This window comes from Phaseolus vulgaris, chromosome 10, assembly GCF_051622355.1.
Source record: "Phaseolus vulgaris cultivar YP4 chromosome 10, ASM5162235v1, whole genome shotgun sequence".
Lineage (NCBI taxonomy): Eukaryota > Viridiplantae > Streptophyta > Magnoliopsida > Fabales > Fabaceae > Phaseolus > Phaseolus vulgaris.
The window spans coordinates 31,242,572-31,267,564 of record NC_143507.1 but is presented as its reverse complement, the minus strand read 5'-3'; the positions used below and the strand labels follow the sequence as shown (position 1 = coordinate 31,267,564).

At 34.2% G+C, this 24,993-nt stretch overlaps 1 pseudogene; it reads left to right on the top strand.

Moving 5' to 3' along the window:
• The first annotated feature begins 19,702 nt into the window (after positions 1–19,702).
• Positions 19,703–24,765, top strand: LOC150024721 (uncharacterized; annotated as a pseudogene).
• Positions 24,766–24,993: the final 228 nt, after the last annotated feature.

Genomic DNA, 24,993 nt, shown 5'->3' with positions numbered 1-24,993 from the left:
ATTTGTATTTCTTCAAATAAAAAAACTATTACTTTACTCAATATGAATATCATAATTATATTGAACTAAAGAAAAAATATACAATAATTTAAATGAAGTGAAATGAAAAACAAATATAAATTGAATGGATAGGTACAACTTTATGCTATTATTTAATCATAAATTATCCTTAGTATAACTTTTAAGATAATCACTATAAAGGTAAATAATATTAATGTATATAATGATTTATAATTAACCGAAAAAATGTATTTATTAATATAAAATATTTCATTACTTTTTAATCTATCTTTAAATTATATTTTTTTAAACATCTATAATACATTAAATTCATGTTTAATTGAATTAATTTAGTTTTTATATTTTTAATATATATTATAATATTTTTCATGATTAAATTGTTAATTTTGAACGAGGAAACAACAATAGTGACTAATAACACGGTTGATCATGGATAATTAAATTCTTTATGGTTTATGGGAGTCGTTTGATTATAAATGTATAAAGAGTAGGTGGTTTGATTATTATAAATCATATTTATTACTCCAAAATACTACCCGTTATACTATAAACTCGTTAAAGAGTTTATACGCACAGTTTTTAAGTAATTCAAAATATAAACTTAAAAATACATATCATATAAGTATAATTACGAATATTATAATAGGAGGATAATAAAAATAAAAATATTTTTTTCTTATTTGATGTCACTCTCACACTTAAAAAAATATTTATTCATATACATAATATAATATAATGTTCAATATACAAACAAACATATAAGAATAAATTATTAAAATAAATTTCTAACATACATACGAAAATATAAATAAAGAAAATATAAATAAAAAGAAACTATTAGATTAATAATTCATAAATGATTCAATTTCTTTTTAATCAAACATATTTTTTTGGTTTAGGGTTTAGGGTTTAGGGTTTAGGGTTTTTTAATCAAATATAGACATGCAAAATTCATGTACCAACCACAATAATCAAATTTAATTACAATATTGATATACAACAATTATATGGACCACATATGGATTTATACATAAAAAAAATTCAACAATCATATAGATCACACATAAATATGTAACATCAATAATATTCAACACACGTAATATCAACTGATTCTGAAAGACTTGTATTAAGTAGTCCATACTAGAGACTAGCATCTGACCCATTAACCAAGACTTAGATTTACAAGCAAACATAAGAGAAAGGACCTGGGTAAGTTTAAGACATCCAATACCGTGTCTACAAGTGGGGACGTTGTGTATCGAACTCCCTCATCAACTTCTCACCACCTGATATCTTAGTCTATGTGACATAGATCATCAGTGAAACTAAAGGATCTTTGTTACTCAATGCTTAATACAAAAATCAAATAATGGTTCATACATTATCCCAAATGTATGAACTCAATTTCATTCAAACTTTATCATTCTCATACAATATGTATCATTCAAAAATTTCACAAACCAAATGAATATACAAACTAATATTCACTTTACATTTATAAAAGCTTTAATACATAATCCAATTCATTGTAAAAACAAGAAGAAAAGAAAAAAAAGAAGTGTTTTAGCTTAAGCGAGAATGGGCTCGCTTGAGCGAAAATGTTTTAGCCCGAGCAAGAATTTGGGGCAAGGGTTATTTTTTTACTGTTGTTTTCACTTAAGTGAGAATTTCTTTGCTTCAGCAAGAATTTCTTCACTTGCGCGAAAACAATGCAAAAAAAAGTTTAAGTACAAGGTTATTTTTGCTTGAGTAAGACTAGGCTTGCTTGAGCGAAAATATTAGAAAATCAACCTCAACAACAAAATCAAATGCGATTTCAATGATCTTTTAAAAAATATTCTAAAAAGACAATATCTTAACACTCCCAAATGATCAATCCAAACTATGATTTGTTCAAACATTATCCTTTAATCATTTTAATACAATCTAAATCATTCAAACTCATATATCCATCAAACCATAATCAAAGCTCAGTTTAACTAACTTTATACTTTAACATGCATAATCCAGTTACTAGATTGACTTTTTATTATACCAACTATCCAAAGATTTTATCAAAAATATAAATAGTTTCCCTTACCTGTAATTTCTTATTCCAAGGAAATTTCAGTTCAAGCAGGGGAGTCACTCCAAATCTAAGGACCAAGATCAAGTTATCCAAACATTACTAAATTTTAATATGAGCTTAACCAAGTTGAAAGGAACATTTTTCTCACCAACCTCATCAAGATTGATGACAAAATTTTAAGAAAAATGAGAGAAGAAGAAATCTTTAAAGTAACAATTTGTTTGAAAATATGATTGGGTAGAAATGATCTCTGACTTCTTAACTACTGCAAGATGCATAATATTTTGAAAGAGATGAGATATTGTTAGAATATATGGCCTTTAAACAAGAAAGGGGGGTGAATTGTTTAAAGAGATTTTCGAAAACTTTTGAAGGTTTAATGAAACTCAGTGAAGAAATCCAGAAAAGGAACCAAGTTAGCCAAGAATACAATCTGTTTTAAAGTGAAGCACAGAAAAACAACCGATTGTTTGTTCGATTCAATCGGTTGTTTATACCAGCAAAATTTAAAACAACTTAAAAACAGAATTTAAAAGAGACCAGAGTAAGAGAAAAACACACAAGCAGTTTATACTGGTTCACTCTTAAGCCAAGAGCTACATCCAGTCCCTAGAAACATCTAGGTTTCTACTAAGATATCAAAACTAGATTACAACACAAACCACCAAAAGAGTGACCTTGAACCCTTCAAGAAACACACTCCTTTTGGCACAACAATCCACATAAATCAGAACACCCTCTGATTCTGCACTTACACTCAATTACAAAAATACAGTAATAAAGAAAGAAGAGAATAGAATACACCTGGGTATTACAAAGCTTAAAGATCAGAAGTAGACCCCAATCCTATTCCACACACTTGAAAATCCAAAGTTTGAAGTGAATCTTGAAAACTTGAAATTCAATTTGCACTCTGATTTCTCAAAATTATTTCTCTATTATTCCAGGAGCATGTAACAAACTTTTTATACTCCAAAGAATATTTAAAAACATTTAAAACAGGAGAGCATTCAGTTGGAAATCATTCAACAAGTTCTTTTTCCCTTAGTTGAAAAACATTCCATTTTAAAAAGGTTTTCAAATCAAATCAGTTATGGATTCAAACAAGGAGTGGATTACAGATGATTCTACCCCAGACCCTACACAAATACACAACAGCAACTCCAGCCTTCCATCAAACACCTTGGATTTGGATTCTTCAAAGCTCTTGATCACTATTGATCAACAATATGGGAGGAAAAAAATTAGGGAAAGGGAGAGAAAAGAAAGAAAATGTGTGTGAGAGAGAAAGAGTTCCTTGTACATAGGATTGTCATGTGGCATACTAGGAATGAAGAGTTTCTTATACATAGGATTGTTAGATTTCATGTTCGGAATGGGGAGTATTTTTTAGAACTAAATAGTCATCTTAAGAGTTTCCCTAGCTTATAAATAAGAGACTTTCCTCTTGTAATTTCTAGACTAGATTATGAAATTGTGTTTCTAAAATTCTCAACACACTTATCCAAGTCTCTTTTCTATGATGCCCATTGCATTTCTAGAAAACTCAAGGAAGTTGGCCTAACCTCTTCCTTGTCCCTTGCACCTTGTAAAACTCATACCTAAAGCAAGAACCTCCATGACCATTTGGTGCTTCCTCCACAAATTTACAAGTCTTTCGCTGCCTTGTATCAATTTCCACTCAACACTCAAGAAGAATTGCATCAAGTGGTCGTGAAATAAAACAAAATAATGAGGTTAGGAACACCTTACTTTCAAAGATAATTGTAATTTGAATAATATGCATATGTAAGATGATAGATGTTTCCTTCCCATGAATATTTGAAGATTTGAGTTTTTTGTCACTATAACATTTCTTTTTTTTTTATGGGCTTGCTTTTATTGTCTTTCAAGAGTGAAACTCTGTAACATCCTTATTTATACTGCAATTTTTCATGAATGCAATCCTCTTAATTTGAACTCTAATTTTTGTAATACAATTTTGAATGAATTAAATTTTAATGGTAAACTCGTAAGAGATATTAAAAGGATAAATCCTCTAGGTAATTCTTAATATGTAACTTAGTAATTTACATTTGAAAGGTTTCTAATGGAGTAGAAGAAAGTCTAATCAAATTCATCCTTTACATTAAATTCATCATGTCATAAACAATAATTAATGGTTTAAGAATATTTTGACTTGATTTGTATTAAAACTTATGATTTATTAGACTAAACGCTTCAAATGACACCTTCAGTTCATTAGCTAGCAAATCAAATGCAACATTTTAGAGGAAATCTTTTCATCTCACATATTATTGGCTTAAATTCAAAGTGTATATAGTAAATCATCAAAATCATCCAATAATAACATTAAACATTGAAATAAAAGAGTTATTTTATAATTTAGGAATGTTACATGTCACGTACAATATCATAAAAAGGAGAAAAAAGAACAAAAATATGTGGGGCCAAATCAAACCCATGCCAAGAAAAAATAAAGTGAAGGTTACAACCTATCAAAATCTAAATTTTGGGAGGTATTGTGAGGTTTAGGTAGAAGGATCAAGTGAGATCCTTAGAGAGGTTTAGATAGCGAGATTATGTTTATTCAAGCTCAGAGATTATGAAATTAAAAATCCAATCAGGTCAAGAAGGCCAAAGTCTCAGAAAAAGTGAAAATCAATCTCTGGAGGAGGGAGCCCATAAGCCAAGCTAGCCACAACATCAAAGGATCCTTGGTTGTTGTAATTTAGCTTCTCATCCTGCTTTGTATGGTAAGATCTTATCATGAGTAGCTAAATCTTTTTTGTTGGGATTGGATGACATTGTGATATTTATCGAGTTTATTGTTTGTAGATGCATATTTCTATTTTGTATTCAAATTCTTTGGGTCTGGTAGCCTGCTTAATGATCAACGGTGAGGAACGACCATTGGTTTTCCATATGGCATGAATGAGATCAGAAGGTGATTTCATGATATGATTCCAAATAGTACGAACATTAGAATTTGGAATTTAGGGTTACAAAATGGAATAATTAGAAACAGTAACAATGAAAATCTGGAGAAAAGGAGGCGCCACAAACAAGGTTTGATAAGCCTAAGGTTCATCTTCACAAGAAATGGTGAATTCTTGATAAGATAACAAGATGCATGAAAAAATCCTAGCAGAGATATATTCTCTCTATTAAATTTCCAAAACATTCATTCTCATTCTGAATTCCAAAAGTGTATAAATACAAATTTAGTTATAGTAGGTCTTGTCTCATTTGTAAGTAAATAAAATAAAGATACAATCCCTATATTTCAAGAAAGGATCATTTGTCCTAGTGGTTAAGGTGATACTTTCTAACTGGTTTTGGGTTCAAATCCTAACTCCAAGCAAAATAATAATATTTTTTATTCTAATTCTCCAATCATGTTGTGCAAGTAATCGGCTTAGTCTTTTTAAAGTATAGTCTATTCAACAATTGAGCCTCCAAAAGATTAGCCACCTTGTGTTGCAATGTCTCTTGGGTCTTTCTAAGCCTTCCTCTTGTCATGGGTCCACCTAAGTCTAGAATTATATCTTGGTCAAGTTCTTCCTCGCCATGCCCTTGGGCTTGGATGTCCACATCATTTAATTTTCCAAATCCTATTCATCCAACCATAGGATTCAATGGTTGCAGAGCACGAAGCCGAAACTATGGTAAACTATTCCATCTTAATGTAGAGGTAAGATCATAACAGTGGCCTACTTCTCTAGATAACCTTGCACGAGGAATAAAATTGGTTTGGCCAAAATAGGAAAAGGGATTTTGAATAAAACATTACATTTATAAATAACAATAACAAAGAAGATGAACAATGTTATTCTAATTCCAACATATGTGTTATACTGTTATCACTCTACTTTAGGGATTGTCTAGAACTTCACCTCTCGATCTAAGTATTGAGTAGTGTTACTATTATCATTATTATTAATATTATTACTTACATGAAAAAGTCCTTCAAAATGAAAATATCTTCATTATAAAATATAATCATATTGCAATATCATTAATTCCATGTTGATACGACAACCCTCAACTGTAATACAATTGACTCAATCCACTTACCTAGTAAAAAAGTGGGAATTGACTAAACAAGAAATATATTTATATAAACCCACCACCGAAAATACATTAGACGTTGTCGTTAAAATGCACTACGTTGCATGCAAGAAAGCATAAGCCTTACATAGATTAAACTATGATCGAATGAACGTGGCAGACAAAGATCATGTGTTGGACAAACGAGTGACATAAAAGTTTCCATTCTTAATCCTTTCACTTTTTACATGTTCTATTCAAGTGCTCTAAACGTGTTTTGATTATGTTGACTTATACAAATCATATTTATCAAAATGCAATGTTTTAAATTAAAAACTTAGAATGTTTTCAAACACAGTCTAGTAAATTGAAAACATTATGAACTTAATTTATATATCTATACAAAAGATATTTTGTAAAAACACAATTATACTTAACTGGGATTTAAATATGTGTTTGAAAAGGTTTTGTGGAAATATATTCAAGAGAAATTATGAATGATAATGAAAGAGATTTAATCTGGATGATTAACATGAATATATTGATTATGTGTTTTGAATTAATATCTAAGAATGAAATGTATTAATAATTCGTATGATATTTTAAGATATTATGAAATTTTTATTTAGTTATATATTTTCTCTAAGATATTGAAAATATTAAATCACTGACAATCACAAAGGTTTCCTAATGTGACTTTAGGAACAACTAAGACGCAAAGGAGAACAAGAACAAGTTTCCTTTTCAAGAGACAAATGGATACAACAAAGTTATTATAGATGGAGATTCATGGAATATAGTTAAAGACATTCAAACTGTTGCACATAACAAGAGAAAGAAAATCTCTAAAGAGATTAAATTGAGAAGATAAAAAGTAAGAATGAGCATTAAAAACACAAGCCGTAAATTTCCTTATTCAGTGTCTAATATGACGAAGAGTTAGTACAACATTCGAGAAGAGTTGATTTAAGAAGATGTGTAAAGAATGAGTACGTGATACAACCCCACTCGACAAGCAGACCAAGGACACAATAAACACTTCAAAATTAGGTCAATCATCTCAGCATACAAGACTAGACCCCACTAGGCCTCAGAAAAGCCACAACAGAAGAAGAACCAAACATGAACCAAAATATCATTTGTTCTTCCTTCTAGCCTTTTCACTAGACAAGTTTATGTAAAATAAATTGGACTCACTTTAGGGGTTCCAAATAAAAGAATAAACTAGATTAGGGTGTACTTAGTATAATATTGGGCTTGTGCCAAACTCACCAAAAAAAACCTAGCTTCTAGAAACCATTTCCAAAATCGCCCCTTAACCTAGTTTCTAGAAAATGTAGGCTAGCTTGGGAGGCACTCCACTTTGTCCTACCTTCTAGAAGGTTTCTCACAAATGACACCCCAACCCCTCTATCTTGCTCTCCAAGACACTCTCTCCTATAAATAGAGTGTCTTGACTCATGTATTACACATTGAATTTTGAATAGAAAAGAAACTTTATCAGAGTGTTTAGTGAGCTGAGTCTCCTAGAATTTGGGTCTTATCTTGAGTGTTTTACACTTCAAGTGGCGACTCTTCACCACTCATCTTGGAGTCTCCTCCCCCTCCAAGTGGCATGACCCTACCTTCATCATCCTAAGCTTCTCTTTCCTTTCATATTTTTGTTTTTCCATTCCTTTATGTTCTTGTGTTAATCTTTTTCTATTTGGTTTTCATCTTCTTTCTTTCCCTTATATGCTCTTTAATTTTGCATCTATTCATCATCAACATCATATAATTATTTTTTCTCTTTACCCTTTTGAAACCACTTAGTTAAGTTCGTATCCAGTAGGAATCTTCTTTGAGTTTCTCACCATATTCTACTTAAAATAAAAAACTATAAATAAAGTGTAACCCATAAAAATGTACATTCTAAATTCAACTCACATCATGTGGTATCAGAGCCTAATTATCTTGTGCTTAATTGCTTTTGAGTTGATTTTTGCCTTAAAATTCCAGTACATTCCAATTATGTCTTTATCTTCCAGCAATTTAAATTTTGCTTTACAATTCAACACCTTTCAATTTAGTCTTTAAATTCCTTGTCATTTACAATTCCGCTTTTTATTCATTAAGCAATTAAATTATGCTTTTGAATTATTTTGTGTCAATTTTTTACCTTACCTATTTTGCTTGAGTCTTATGTTCCTAGTGTTCTAGTAGTCTTTTAATCCATTATGCTTATTTTAATTTTAATTGTGAAGAACTAAAAGTAATTAGAGATTGTTTTAGTGGTAGTTGATTTAGTTCCAAACAAAGAATTCAAGTGACCATACAAATTGAATCTCATTCTATTTGTGAAAATTGAAAGTGAATGAAAAGTATGCATGTCAAGAATGTGGATATTTTAAATCCATAAAAACAAAAACAAAAAATACAAAAAACAATTTGAATGCAATTCATTTTTCAAGTTTAAAGTGCTAAGAGGATTCTTTTTATGTGGCAAATTGTTTTCACCTTTGTGGAATTTTATCTTTCTTACTTTTGCAATCTCTAAGAAAATTATCCTTCATAGTTTAAAAGTTTAATTAGTTTTTTTGAGTCTTCATAAGTGTTTTTCTTGTTTTTGATGTTTAAGTTTTGTCATCATCTTAATTCCTTTTTTATTTAGCTTTCTTTCTTTCAACTTTTTTTGCATGTCTTTAAATTCTTTTAAAGTTTTGTTGGGGATTCTTTGCATGAGCAAGTGATAAGAGCTTTGACTTTTTTCCCTTGAAGTGTTACTACCAAGTGTCTCCCTTTGGCATTTTTGAAAATCTTTCTTGAGTGATTCTACCCTTTTTTCCATCCTTTACTAAATAGTCGAGTGATACACGTGAGTGAGTGCATTATTTGTTGTTTAGAATTAATTGTTTAATTTTTGTTCTGCACAAATATGCATCATTTATCTTCAGGGGAATCTTCCAAAGCACAATCTCCTTAAAAGGCACGTCTTTTGGGAGAGCTTGAGGATACCAAGAGGAGCTTAACCCATAAGGAAGAGGAAATGCGACAATTAGTGGAAAGAATTCAAAGGCTAGAGGATACTTAAGAGAGGCAAGCCAGGGAAAGGAGGTGAGAGCCTGGAAGAACTGCTAGACATTACATGCGTTATGGAAGCCAAGAAGAATAAGAAGATTGACGGATACAGAATGTTGAAGCTAGGTTTCACCACCACTAACCACAAAAAAATTCTAATCCTTTTGTAAAATTGCCTTAGTTTTAGCAGGGAAAGTGACCCTAATGTGTACATAGGATGGGAAGCTAAGGTAGAACAAATTTTTAATGTGTATGAGGTGGAAGAGGACCAACAAGTTAAGTTAACTTCCCTAGAATTCGAGGATTATGCCATGCAATGGTGACATCAAACTATAATGGACATTGGGCCAACAAGAGGCCATTCGTGGGCTCTTGGAGTGATTTAAAGTTATGCATGCGTGCGTGGTTTGTTCCTCCTCACTATGGGAAGGAACAAGCTCCAACGACTTCATCAAGGACCTAGGAGTGTAGATGAATACTTCAAATATTTAGAAGTAACTTTTACTAAGATTAATATGCATGAAAATGAAGAGTCAAAGATTGCTAGATTTGTGAGTGGATTAATAAGAGAAATTCAAAATGTTCTAGAACTTTATGAGTATATATCTTTAGAAAAATTGGTTCACCTACCCATCAAGGTTGAATCACAACTTTTAAAGAAAACATCTTTCAAACATACTCATAATGATGGCTTTTACAACTTATCTTGGAAGGATAAAAAATAACTTTCCAAAACAAGATAATCCTTTCAATGCCTCTAAAGAATCCACTCCACAAACTTCTAAAGACAATCATTCTCCTTATAGGACTAAATCGCCAAGCAAAACCTCAAATAAAAAATGTTTTAATTGTTTAGGTTTTGATCATATCGCTGCAAATTGCCCAAGCAAAAGAACTATGATGGTAAAGGGGTTGATAGTAGTCAACGACCATAGTGGTCAATCTTCTAGGTCTAACTCCCCTAACCCTTCAAAACCCCTAGTGAAAATGAATGTGAGATACCTCATGAAGGTGACTTATTGGTGGTAAGGCGAATGTTGAAGACTATTCAAAAACCTTTTGATGAAACCCAAAGAGAAAATATTTTCCACACCCGCTGCCTTATCAAAAACAAGTTATGTTCCATGATCATTGATGAGGGTAGTTGTGCTAATATGGAAAGTACAAGAGTAGTGGAGAAGCTTGGATTACCCACTATCTCTCATACAAAGCCCTATAAACTACAATGGTTTAGTGAAGATGGTGAAATTATGGTTAATAAGGAAGTCCTCATAACTTTTGCTATAATAAAGTATAAACATAAGATTTTATGTGATGTTGTGCAAAGGGAAGCAACACATATTCTATTGGGAAGGCCTTGACAATATGATAGGAAAATTTTACATGATGGTCATACCAATAAGATTTCTTTCATCTTCCTAGGGCATAAGATTATAATAAAACCCCTCTCTCCCAAAGAAGTAAATGAGGACCAAGTCAAAATGAAAACAAAAAGAGAAAATGAAAAAGATGAAGAAAGAAAAGATAAAATGGGTATCATCACCTCATCTCACGCAGTAAAAATAATAATGTTGACCCGTACAAAAATACAAATTGCACCTCAAAGATATTCTTCTTCCTTATCTTTTTCATTACCTAATCATTATAAATACTTGACATCTTTGATAAAGAAGTTTAGGGATGATATTCACAAACCTCTTAAGGGTTTTCACCTTCTAATAGGATTTTCACAAACAAAACATTTCTTCCCTAAACATTTTCTACAAACATGGCCGGTATCTAGAACTCATTCAAGCGAACTCCCAAAGCTTCATGGAAATAAGTTTGATTTAGAAACCACTTATAGAAATTTTTCTATCTTTCTTGTGAACAAACTAACTATGTTATTTACAGGATTTCTAAATTTGTGGTCAAATTATTTCCAACTTGGGGGGCATGATACAACCCAAATCAACAACCAGATGACCAAGGACACAACAAACACTTCACAACTAGGTCAGTCATCTCAACATACAAGACTAGACCTCACCAAGCCTCAGAAAAGCCACAGTAGAAGAAGAACCAAACATGGACCAAAATATCAGTTGTTCTTCATTCTAGTCTTTTTAGAAGACATGTTTATGTAAAATAATTTGGGCTCACTTTAGGGGTTTCAAATAGAAGAATAAACTAGATTCGGGTGTACTTATTATAATATTGGGTTTGTGCCAAACCCACAAAAAAAACCTAGCTTCTAGAAACCATTTCCAAAACTGCCCCTTAACCTAGTTTCTAGAAGATGTAGGCTAGCTTGGGAGGCCCTCTATTTTGACCTACTTTCTAGAAGGTTTCTCACAAATGACACCCCCTGTCCCTCTATCTTTCTCTCCAAGAATCTCTCAACTATAAATAGAGTGTCTTGCCTCATGTATTACACATTTAATTTTGAATAGAAAAGAAACTCTGTCAGAGTGTTTAGTGAAATGAGTCTCCTAGAGTTTTGTGTCTTATCTTGAGTGCTCTACACTTCAAGTGGCGGCTCTTCATCACTCATTGATGTGATTTGATTTTAGAATTGCACATTTTATGGGTTAATCTTTTGTTTATGAGTTTTGAGATTAGAAATTATGGTGAGAAACTCAAAGAAGATTCCCACTGGACACAAACTTAACCAAGTGCTTAACTAAGTGTGAAGGTGCACTTCTAGAGGGCAAAGAAAAAACCCAAGTATGGTGATTATGATGATGAAGGTGTGAAATAAAAGACATGAAAAGAAGCATAAGATGATTAAGAAAGCCAAACGTAAATGAATAAAAGTATGGAAGAATGGCGTAAGGAAAAGGAAAGAAAAACATAAAGGTGAAGAGATTAAGAGATGCTTATGGAACAATGAATCACACCACTTGGACAGGGAGGAAACTCTAAGATAAGTGGTGAAGAGCCACCACTTGAAGTGCACAAACACCCAAGATAAAACCCAATTTCTATGAGACAAAGCTCACTAAACACTCCTGCAGAGTTTATTTTCTATTTCAAATTCAATGTGTCAAATACATGAGGCAAGACACTCTATTTATAGTTGAGATTATCTTGGAAAACAAGAGAAAAGGGTAGGGTTGTCATTTGTGAGAAACCTTCTAGAAGGTAGGTCAAAAAAACCCTAAACCTAGGTGCACATGTCATGAAAGGTGGGTTTGGCACAAGCCCAAATTACTAAGCACACCCTACTCTAGCTTATTCTTATATTTTCCACCACTAAAGTGAACCAAATTTATTTTACATAAACTTGTCTTGTGAAAAGACTATAAGGAAGAACAATTGATATTTTGGTCCATCTTTGGTTCTTCTTTTGTTAAGGATTTTTTAGGCCTAGTGGGGTCTAGTCTTGTATGCTGAGATGACTGACCTAGTTGTGAAGTGTTTGTTGTGCCCTTGGTCATCTACTTGTCGAGTTGGGTTGTATCATGCCCCCTAATGTGGAAAGAATTAGACCTTGAATCAAAAACTCCTGTAAATAACATAGTTAGTTTATTCACAATAGAAACATTTCTATAAGTGGTTTTTAAATCAAACTTATTTCCATGAAGCTCTGGGAGTTCGCTTGAATGAGTTCTAGATACAGGCCTTGTTTGTAGAAAATGTATAGGGAAGAAATGTTTTGTTTGTGAAAATCCTCTTAGAAGGTGAAAACCCTTAAGAGGTTTGTGAATATCATCCCTAAACTTATTTATCAAAGATGTAAAGTATTTAGATGATTATGTAATGAAAAAGATAAGGAAGAAGAATACCTTTGAGGTGCAGTTTGTATTTTTGTACGGGTCAACATTATTATTTTTATTGCGTGAGATGAGGTGATGTTACCCGTTTTATCTTTTCTTTCTTTATTCTTTCTTAATATGGTGATGTTATATGTAGCCCCATATTACACCAGTTCTCGAGCCAACCGGTGTAATATGGGGGTTAATATGTGTTGTGTGTAAGGCACATATTACACCAGTTGACTCGAGTAACCGGTGTAATACGGTCCAATTTTGAAACTGGTTAAGGCCACATATATTACACTGGTTAAGGTAACAACCAGTGTAATATGTGCCTATGGAGCACATTGTTTGAGTGAATTGAGTCCCCATATTACACTTGTTATGGTTATAAATGGTGTAAAATGTGCCAGATTTTTTTATAAATTTAATAAAATGTGCTTTTTCCAAAATTTATAAACCTATAAATATAATAAAACTAGAATACCAACCAGATTAATTTGTATATATAGAGAAATATAAAGACATGCTATTGAAACTAATCAAAATTGTATAATTTACATCTAATGAAAATGTACATATGTTAGAAAGTTACAAATCATTGCATGTTTTGATTCCTAACTTTTAGAAAGTACTTGGCCTATTTCTGACGGATTTGTTTAAGACTTTGTGTGCTTAGTGGCTTAGAATCTTCAAAAAGTTGAGAAATGTAAGAGTATATTAGTCTTCATACAAACAAATATGCATAATGAGAAGTTAAAGCGTATAAAATCACATAATACCTACTCGCAAGAGTCTATAATCCTCACACGTGCTATGGTTCACATCCAATACATCACATAAAAACCACATTCAAAGTTCCCTTATTGCTTATTGCACTATTTTGAAATATATGTACAAATTAATTTAATTGAACTAAAAAAAGTAAAACTTAATAGTTTTAATGAAGTAGTGAAAATATACCTTAGGATAAATCCAACGTAGATTTTGTGATGAGGAAGTGGATCTACCTCCTAAGACACTGCAAACATTGATCGCATTAAAATGATAAAAATCATTAGTAATTCTCAATAAATTATATTATTTACAATAACATACCTTTGTACTACAGTCTTCATCTCTTGACTTGGCTTACTATACAATGAACAAAACCAAACAACAATGTTGTCTATGGGGAAATTAAGCATCAATTATCAGTGAGACCTAGTATAAAAAATTTCATTAGTCATTTTTATAAAACTTTAAATGTAACAATTTTTACTTACCCATTTATAAAAGGATCAAAATAAATCATTTTTCTCGATGTCTGAATGCATCTTTGAATGTAAGTCTAACAATCAAGTTTTTATTCCCAAACTTTTATATGGATTTGGGCTCAAGGAAACCATAAGTATCAAAATTTTCCATGTTGGTAGTTATCTGATTTATATACCTACATTGTTAATATAAATATCAGTAACATGATTCATGAATCATTCAATTAAATAACATGTAATTATTAAGGGTACTTACATCATCCATAGTTGAATAACTGTGATGTTCAACAATTGATTACCTTGGATGATTTCAAAGAAATCTTGCATGGTTATGTACAATGGTATAGCACCATTGTGAACCCCAAATAATGTGGCATCCCAAGGAATCACACAAGACTCTTAAAACATTTGATGTGAAACCCTGACCAACTCTTAGATTGGATTCACATATGGTTGAACTTGTGGTTGGACTTGAGGGCTTAAATGACCACCAATTGATGCATTTTTGTCTCGTAGCAGAGTCCTGTAAAACATAATAACAAATATAAAGTATAAATCTAAAAACCACTTTAACACTAATAGCCCTTAATGAAATATACTTGATAATTGATTGAAATGGTCTTAATCAAATGTGTAGGCCATGCAATAAATGGTCCAAGTGTCTCTCCACTGTATTAACCTCTGATGTGGGCACTGGAACTTCAATAAATGCATCTCTAACTTTTTCGACCACCATTCTAGAAAAATCACTCTGCATGGGCACGGTGTGGATGGTTGAACCTCCTGGATACACCCTCCCAATGGCCACTACATGATGTTAGTTGATTTTAAGATTGCATATTTTATGGGTTGCACTATGTTTACGGTTTTTTATTTTAAGCAAAATATGGTGAGAAACCCAAAGAGGATTCCCACAGGACACGAACTTAACCAAGTGGTTAAGTAAGTGTGAAGGTTCACTTCTAGAGGAAAAATTGAAAACACAATTATATGGTGATGATGATGAAGAGGTGCGGAATTAAAGAGCATATAAGGGAAAGAAAGAAGATGGAAACCGAATAAACAAAGATGAACAGAATAACATAAAGCAATGGAAAATAAAAAGATGAAAGGAAAGAGAAGTGTATATGAGGAAGGTGTGGTCACGCCACTTAAAGGGGGAGGGGACTCCAATATGAGTGGTGAAGAGTCGCCACTTGAGGTGTTGTGCACTCAAGATAAGAACCAAAGATAATAAGAGACGCAACTCATTAAACACTCTGATAGAGTTTCTTTACTTTCAAAATTCAATGTGTAATACATGAGGCAAGACTCTATTTATAGGAGAGAGTGTCTTGAAGAACAATATACAGAGGTAGGGGTGTCATTTGTGATAAACCTTCTAGAAGGTAGGTCAAAGAAACCTTAAACCTAGGTGCACTTGTCATGAAATGTGGGCTTGGCACAAGCCCAATTTATGCTAAGTGAATGCTACTCTAGCTTGTTCTTCTATTTTGACCCCCAAAGTGAGCCTAATTTATTTACATAAACTTGTCTTTTAAAGAGACTAGAAGAAAGAACATTTGATGCTTTGGCATATGTCCAATTCTTCTTCTGCTGATGTCCTTCTGAAGTTTGGTGGGGCCATGTCTTAGATGCTGAGATGACTGACTTGTCTAATTGGGTTGTATCACTAGAGGAGGATTTCCATTAACAAATAACCTACACTGATAGGAGGATTCAGTGTCATCATCTTTAAAGTCCTCCACATCACATCTATCTTTGGTGCTAGCTCGACCACGAGCATAAATTACATCCACTGGTTCAGCTGGATTATATGTTTGCTAGAATTCAACTCTTAACTCTTGAGTAACTTGTTCTTTAATGCTCTTAGTCAGTTGTCTAGTCAATTTCTCTCTCAATTTTGTAACTAATTGATCCATCATCTACTGACTAACATTTGCAGAAAAGCTAGGTCGAGAAATTGATCCGAAATATTGTCTAACACGAATACCAAAACAAGTTGTACGAACACGCCCAGGGTGTTCTTCAGTGCCATTGAGCATGGTTAAGATATCATCTCGACCTTTGGGGAAAAAACTTCCCTATGAGTAATACAATGTGTTAATATAATAATATGTAATGATATTTTGTAACACTACAAATATGACATGTAATTATGAACTTACAATATGATGAGAAATCTTTAATGACTTCTCAGATGTTATTTGACCCCCTGATTTAGTTCTAGCCAACTTCTATTTCTCATGCTGACTAGAAAGGGATGGAGGACAGATAAGTTCACCAGAACCAGATTCTGCCTGTTGTCTCTTTAACTTTTCTTCTACTGTTCTCATAACCTCCCCGAGAGAGTTTGTGGGGGGTAGCATTTTTTTGTGCAATCATCTGAGCTTTCTTCCTCTTTTACTGTAAGTACATACACATAAATTATGAATTCCATGATAAGATTTAATAACATATATAGTGAAATGTTCAGTAACCTCCCATTTGAGATCCGTTCGACTTTGAACAATTTGAGACCATGTCTCTTCATCTACCGAATATTTTCCATAAGGATACTTGTCCTTGTATTTAAAAAATACGTAATGGGTTGTCATATTTTTCTTGAATTGCCTCCATTTTGTAGTTACTGAAGACATTATTTGCTTCGAACCAAATTCGAAAAAAATTGTCTACAAATTATAATAAATAAATCATTAAAATGTGTACCGACCAGTCCCTGGGCGTTGACTGACCACTGGTAATGTTGGTTCCACGTAAGCGGGTCCCACGAGCGGCTTGGGCCAGTATCTCGCACAGCACGTGCGCCAAGGAGCCAAGAGTGGTCAGACATCGACCATCAGGATGTACCGACGTGCCACTAGACAATGTGGAGAGATTGGACATCGGAAACCCAAATAGTAGAGCTGGGCCACGAGAGGTGGATCCCAGATCACACTTCAGTAAGGGAGAAGCCTAGATCAAGAGGGTCCATGTGTGTAGAGTGGAGGACGCGTTCAGGCGTAACACGAAGTGTAGAGCCACTGAAAAGATATGACTCGTGAGGGTCCTGTTCTACGGGTGAGCCGTATGCATGGCACGTGAACAACTAGGGCACTTCTAGAGGCGAGTGACCCCAGAGATAGGTGCACGAGGAGGCACCCAGGTGATCACCCGCCAGAGGTTGCACTCTAGTTAGGGACCCCATGCGCTAGGTCATCCTAAGGGTAAGGTAACAACAGTGTTGGGTCCGCCCATCAGAAAAAGCCCATTTCGGGTAAAGAGGAAACCCTAGTTTCAGTCTATAAATAGCAAGGTAACAAACTTGACAAAGGCAATGCTCTTGCGCCGCAAAACATACACACAGTAGCAAGTTACAAAGTTTTAGTGTTTCCTAACCCTAGTACTAACTTGAGCGTCGGAGTGCAAACGACCTCTAGGGCGCCCTTTGTCTTTGTGTTTTCAGGTGTTCATCACAGGAAAGGCGCGTTCGAACGCAAGGATTCTCGACGTGGGAGTGGCGTAGACGCACGAAGGCGTTTAGAGTCAACCGGTAGGAACATTTGGCACCCACCGTGGGGCACGATACAAATCACTGTGCCACCAGCAAGAACCAGGAAGATTCAGGAGATGAGAAGTACGAGGCAAGCACCTATTGCACCAAACGGGGGTGAGGCCCTCACCCTGCAACAGGTTATGGAAATGATGTGAGCCCTTCAAGAAGAGAGGGTCGCATCAAGAGCAAAGAGAGCAAACCAAGAACGCATCCAAACTGACTTGGTAGCATCGCAAGCTACAAGCGAGGAACTGCGCCGTTCAAACAAGGAACTCCACAGAGACCTGCAAACCCACGCTGCTGAGCGTGAGGGTGCAGATCAGGAGCCTGTGACCCCACCTAGAGAGTTCCCAACACCGTTCTCACAAGAGATCGTGGATGCAGCAATACCGACCACGCTCATGGGGCCCAAGGTGACCTTCACTGGGATGGAAGACCCGGAGGCCCACCTTACGACTTTCCATACACAGATGTGTTGAAGATGGATGAAGCTCATCTCTACCTAGTCTTAGTGTGTTTGATGTAGATGTTAGCTAGGTTGCTTTGTAGGTTGCTATATATCTTAGATGATCTCGTTCTTTAGGGTTGTGTGTATTCAAGGTTCCCTTTTGCTACATGACCCATCCTAGATGCCAAATCAAGGTAGTAAGATCAAGCTCATGATGTGGTTAAACGGTTTTGGAAAAGCTTTTTAAAGTTTTCTTAAATGGTTTGATTCAGTACAAAAATAAATCTGTTTTATTGAGAAGCAATCAGTTTATTTCTTCTCTGTTAAAGGCTTTTCAAAATTCTGTTAGGGCACCAAAGGTACAGCTCAGTCTGTTATTTCAGTTAAGCTGAGCTAGCAGCTTTATCATCTTTTAACCTGTTGTTTTTCAGAATCAATTTGTTGTTTTGCTAACTACTATGTAACTGTTTTTTAAAAGTGGTTAGAAACTGTTCTCTATAAAATAAAATGCCCTTCTCACATAAAGGGATGTTGAACAATCACAGTTTTAACAGAGATACAACATTTTGTGTGAGAAAGTGAATTGAAAAGGTTTTGCAAAGGTTTTTCAAAAGTGAAATACATGTGAGCTTGTTCTTGAAGAACCTTGTGCTGGTATTGTCTTGGAGCAAATAGAACAACTGGTTTATGTTCTTGCAACATTGTTTCAGGTGTAATCTTTTCCTTATTCATTCTTGTATTGGTTTTAAGTGTTAGTCACTCTAGATAGGGTTTATTGGAGTGCAAGGCATGCTGGAATAGTGTTTTTCAACCTTGATAGTTGATGTTCTTGAAGGGTTCAAGAACTACTGTGTGTTTGTAATTGATTGTATCAGTTTTTAGTGGATTACACCTTGGAGTGAGGTGAACTGGACGTAGCTCTTGATGAGTGAACCAGTATAAAAATTCTTGTGTGATTCTTTTCTCATCCCTGCACTTAATTCTGTAATTTCACATAATCTGTCAAGAAAGGAATCTGTTATATTGAAACTAAATCTGTTAATTCTGGACATGATTAGATCTGATGTTCTAACCTGGTAATCAATCCTCTAATCATAAATCAAGCTGCTGTGTGAATCTGTAATAGGAAAAGAAGGGTGAACTGGTTCCTTTAACTAAACTGTGTCATTTAGTTCATTACTCTAGATGGCTTATGTTAAGTAAAAATTGATTAATTTTGTGCTTTAAACTGCAACCTTGTAAACTGAGAAAGTTAATCAATTTGGTTATGGTATTGCTGTTGGTTGATCTAAATTGTGCTGATCTTGTTTTAATTGTGTTAGATTCATCTGTAAAAAGAATATGTTCCGTTTAATATCAATTTGTTCTTTTCACCTCTGTTACATAGTAAATTAGATTGTTTTGCGAAAATTTGATAAGCTCAATTCACCCCTCCCCTCTTGATCTTAGACACTGCTTAACTCTAACAATTGGTATCAAGAGCTAGGGCTTGTATTTTGCTCAAGTGTATGCTTGATGTCTGAGTTTAAAATGCCTTTTGCTGAAGGTGCGTCTATTAATAGACCTCCTATGTTTAGTGGTGTTAACTATGCTTTCTAGAAAATCAGGATGAAAATCTTTATGGAGTCTATTGACATGGGAATCTGGGATGCAGTGGTCAGTGGACCTTTCATACCTATGCAGTTTGTCAAAGAAGAAACAATAAAGAAGCCTTGGTCTGAATGGAGTGAAACCGAGAAGAAGAAGGCACAGTATGACTCCTTAGCCAAGAATATCATCACTTCTGCACTGAATATGGATGAGTTCTTTAGAGTCTCTCAATGCAACTCAGCTAAGGAGATGTGGGAGGTACTAGACGTAACTCATGAAGGGACTGATGATGTGAAACGGGCAAGGAAGCACTCATTAATTCAGGAATACGAACTGTTCAGAATGCAATCAAAAGAAAGTATTGCAGATGTGCAGAAACGATTTACACATATTGTAAATCACCTCACTGGCCTTGGTAAAGTCTTTGACAAGGAAGAGCTCAACATAAAGGTGCTAAAATGCCTTGATAGGAGTTGGCAGCCAAAGGTAACAGCAATCTCAGAATCCAGAGATTTATCCAAGATGTCCACTGCTGCACTTTTTGGAAAGCTGATAGAGCATGAAATAGAGCTGAAAAGATTGAAAGAACAAGAAACTGTGGAGAAGAAAGCCAAAGGAATTGCCCTGAAAACTACCATGGAACATGATACAAGTGAGGAAGAAGTTGATCCTGAACATGATGAGACTTTGAGTCTGCTCACCAGAAAATTCAATAGGTTTCTTAGAAAGAAAAACTGTGACAGAACTCAACAAAGAAAGAGGTACTCTAAACCCAATGATTCGAATTCTTCCAATTACACTTTTTTTGGATGTGGTAAACCAGGTCATATAAAGGTTGATTGTCCAAACAATCAAAACAAAGAAAAATCAGCAAGCAAGAAGAGTGAAAGAAGCAAAGGCAAAAGAGCATACATCTCATGGGAAGAAAATGATGTATCCTCATCTAGTAATTCCTCAACCGAAAGTGAGGAAGCAAATCTGTGCTTTATGGTGAATGAGGAAGAATATAACTCTGATTCAGTAAGTGATTTTTCTACTGATTCTGAAAATTATGATCAACTGTTAATTGCATTTAAGGAAACACATGATGAAGCAAACAGATTAGTTGTAATTTGCAACAGATTGAATAGAGTAAATAGGGTACTTGAACCTAAGGTCAAAGCCCTTGAAGAAGAACTGCACAAAGCTAAAACTGAATTGGTTAGCCTTGAATTAACTTGTTTGCATGCATCAATAAAAACCTGTGATAATTGTAAGAAGCTGGAAAAACAGGTTGAATATTTGTTAAAAACACTTTCAAATTTCACCAAAGGAAGAGAAAATCTTGAAACTTAATTAGGTTCACAGAATGTTGTTTTTAACAAAAATGGTCTAGGATATAATTCTGAAATGAAAAGCAATGTGAAAAAGTTGTCAAGTTTTTTTGTTCCTTCAAAAACAGGTTTTTCTTCTTTTAGTTGTTAAAAAACAATGCATACTGCAACATGTTTTTATTGTATGAAGTCTGGTCATATATCTAGAACATGTAAAGCTAGAAGGTACCTTGTTCCTAAAGGGTTGGCCAAATAGCTTCCTAAGGAAAGGTATTAATCATGTTGGACCCTAGACTAAAAGAGGTACCATATATGCTTAATCTATGTTTTTGCAGAAAAACAGCAGGAAGAATCAGTGGTACCTGGACAGTGGCTGCTCAAAGCACATGACTGGTGATGTGACCCAGTTCATAAATCTGAAACTCAAAGCTGAAGGGCATGTCACATATGGGGAGAACAATAGAGGAAAAATTCTTGGAAGAGGAGATGTTGGTACTAAAGACTCAACCACTATTGAGAATGTACTGTATGTTGAAGGGCTAAAACATAGTCTTCTAAGCATTAGCCAACTGTGTGACAAGGGATACAAGGTCAATTTCGAAGCCAACACCTGTACAATTTCAAATGAAATTTCTGGTAAGGTGTTGTTCACTGGAAAAAGGGTAAACAACATCTATCTCTTAGATATTATAAAGAGCTGTTCTGAAAATGAGTGTTTGTTGTCTAAAAGTGATGAGTCATGGTTGTGGCATAGGAGGCTAGCTCATATTCACACAAATCACTTGAATAAGCTAAAGTCTAAGGAACTAGTTTCTGGTTTACCAAACATGAAATTTCAGAATAACAGATTGTGTGATGCTTGTGTAAAGGGAAAACAGATAAGAACTTCATTTAAATCTAAAGATGTAGTTTCTACAAATAAAGCCTTGGATGTTTTACATATGGACTTGTTTGGACCATCTAGGACTGCTAGCTTAGCTGGAAATTACTATGCCTTGGTGATTATTGATGACTTTTCAAGATATACATGGACCTTGTTTCTTGCTTCTAAAAAGGATGCATATAAAGCCTTTAAGAAACTTGCTAAGGTTCTGCATAATGAAAATGAAAATAGGATAAAATAGATTTGTAGTGATCATGGGGGAGAATTTCAAAATGCAAAATTTGATAGATATTGTGAAAAACATGGGATCACACAAAGTTATTCTGCTCCTAGGACACCCCAACAAAATGGTGTAGTTGAAAGGAAGAATAGGTTACTAGAGGAGTTAGCTAGGACCATGTTAAATGAATCTGGTTTACCTAAATATTTTTGGGTTGATGCAGTATACACTGCTTCTTATGTGCTTAACAGAACTTTGATTAGACCAATTCTTAAGAAAACTCCCTATGAATTGTATAAAGGTAGGAAGCCTAACATTAGTCATCTTAGGGTTTTTGGCTGCAAATGTTTTGTTCTGAATAATGGTAAAGACAATCTGGGGAAATTTGATCTTAAATTAGATGAGGGAATACATATTGGATATGCTATAAATGGTCATGCTTATAGAGTGTATAACAAAAGATTGCTTGCAGTAGAAGAATCTATACATGTTATATTTGATGAAACAGATTTTTCTGTGCCCAAATCTATTCTGGATGAACCTGGTATGGATGATTTAAGAACCATTTTGCAAAAGAATCAATCTAGTGAGCTTGATGCAACTAATCAAAATTCTGTCAAAGAATCTACTGTGAATGCAGGATTGCCTAAGGAATGGAAGACACCCAGGGATCTTACACTAGATAATGTAATTGGTAAAATTGAGAAAGGAGTCTCAACAAGGAATTCACTTAATAATTTCTGCAGAACAGTGGCCTTTGTTTCACAGATTGAGCCTAAAAGTCTGGAAGAAGCACTGCAAGACAGCAATTGGATAACAGCAATGCAGGAAGAACTGAACCAGTTTGAATACAATGAAGTGTGGATTTTGGTTCCAAGAAAGCATGAGATGAATATCATAGGAACCAAGTGGGTGTACAGGAACAAGATGGATGAACATGGGGCTATCACCAGAAATAAAGCAAGGCTGGTTGCTAAAGGTTATAACCAAGAAGAGGGAATTGATTTTGGTGAAACCTATGCACCAGTAGCACGTCTTGAAGCTGTCAGATTACTCCTAGCATTTTCCAGCATACAAGGTTTCAAGCTGTTTCAAATGGATGTCAAGAGTGCATTCTTAAATGGTTACATTAATGAAGAGGTGTTTGTATCTCAGCCTCCAGGGTTCGAAGATCATAAAAATCCAGAGCATGTGTACATGCTTAAGAAGGTGTTATATGGATTGAAGCAGGCACCTAGGAAATGGTATGAGAGGCTAAGTGAATTTCTGCTCTCTCAAGGATATAACCGTGGCAATTCTGATAAAACCCTGTTCATAAAGAAGAAAAGAGAAGACATTATACTTGTGCAAGTCTATGTGGATGATATTATCTTTGGACCACAAATGAAGAGATGTGTGAAGACTTTGTAAAAACAATGAAGAGTGAGTTTGAGATGTCAATGTTAGGGGAAATGAATTTCTTCCTTGGACTACAAGTGAAACAACTCAAGGATGGAATTTTCATAAGCCAAGAAAAATACTGCAAGGAGCTGCTTAAGAGGTTTGATATGGATCAATGCAAAGCGATCAGCACTCCTATTTCAACAAGTTGCCAGCTGGATCAAGATTCTGCAGGAAAATCAGTAGATCAATCTAAGTACAGGGGTTTAATTGGTTCTTTATTATACTTAACTGCTAGCAGGCCTGACATTATGTTTGATGTGTGCTTATGTGCTAGATATCAATCTAATCCAAAGGAATCACACTACAATGCAGCAAAGAGAATTCTGAAATACTTACAAGGATCTAAGGATGTTGGGTTATGGTATCCTAACAATGTATCTTTAAATTTAACTGGTTTTTCAGACTCTGACTTTGTAGGTTGCAAGGTTGATAGGAAAAGCACAAGTGAGACTTGTCACATGCTTGGATCAAGTCTAATCTCCTGGCATTGCAAGAAACAGGCTTGTGTGGCTCTCTCTACAGCAGAGGCAGAATACATAGCTGCTGGAAGTTGTTGTGCTCAAACCTTATGGCTAAGGCAGCAGCTAAGTGATTTTGAAATTTTATTAAACAAGATACCTGTAAATTGAGATAATACTAATGCTATAAATTTGTCTAAGAATCATGTCATGCACTCAAGGACTAAACATATTGAAATTAGACATCACTTTCTAAGAGAACATATAGCTAATGGAACTTGTGATATAAAACTCATTGGCACTGAATTTCAATTAGCTGATTTATTCACTAAACCTCTTGCTAAAGACAAGTTTTATTTTCTTCTAAATGAATTGGGGATCATTAGCTTAAATTGTCCTCTGCAGTAAAAATTTCAATATGTTACTTTATTTTTTTAACATGTTTTGTTCCCTGTTTCAGAATCACAGCTGTGACTATGAAAGAGAAAGATTTGCTTTTCTCTCTCTCTCTCTCTCTATCTTTGACTGCTTTTACGGTTATTAACCAGCAGGTCTATGCAAATTAGCGTGTGGGTATCCTAACTGATTGGATATTGTGTAGGTGCAACAAATTTGATTTAACAAAATCTAGTTCCAATATATTCTTACGTAAATCAACACCTGAACCTGCTGCACCACAAGAATAAAATCTGAAGCATATCTGTTTGATTTGATTTTCTTTTAACCCATAATTCTTGAAATCTGATTAAATTGATTTCCTCTAAAATTTGTGATTTTTGAAATTTGAGTTAAAGCTCTATATAAACCTAGCACTAATCAATTGTCTCTCACACCTTCTCATCTCTGCTACGTGCTGTCCAGGTTCAAAACAGATTACTGTGCTTAATTTCTATTTTGAAGTGATCATGTGAAAT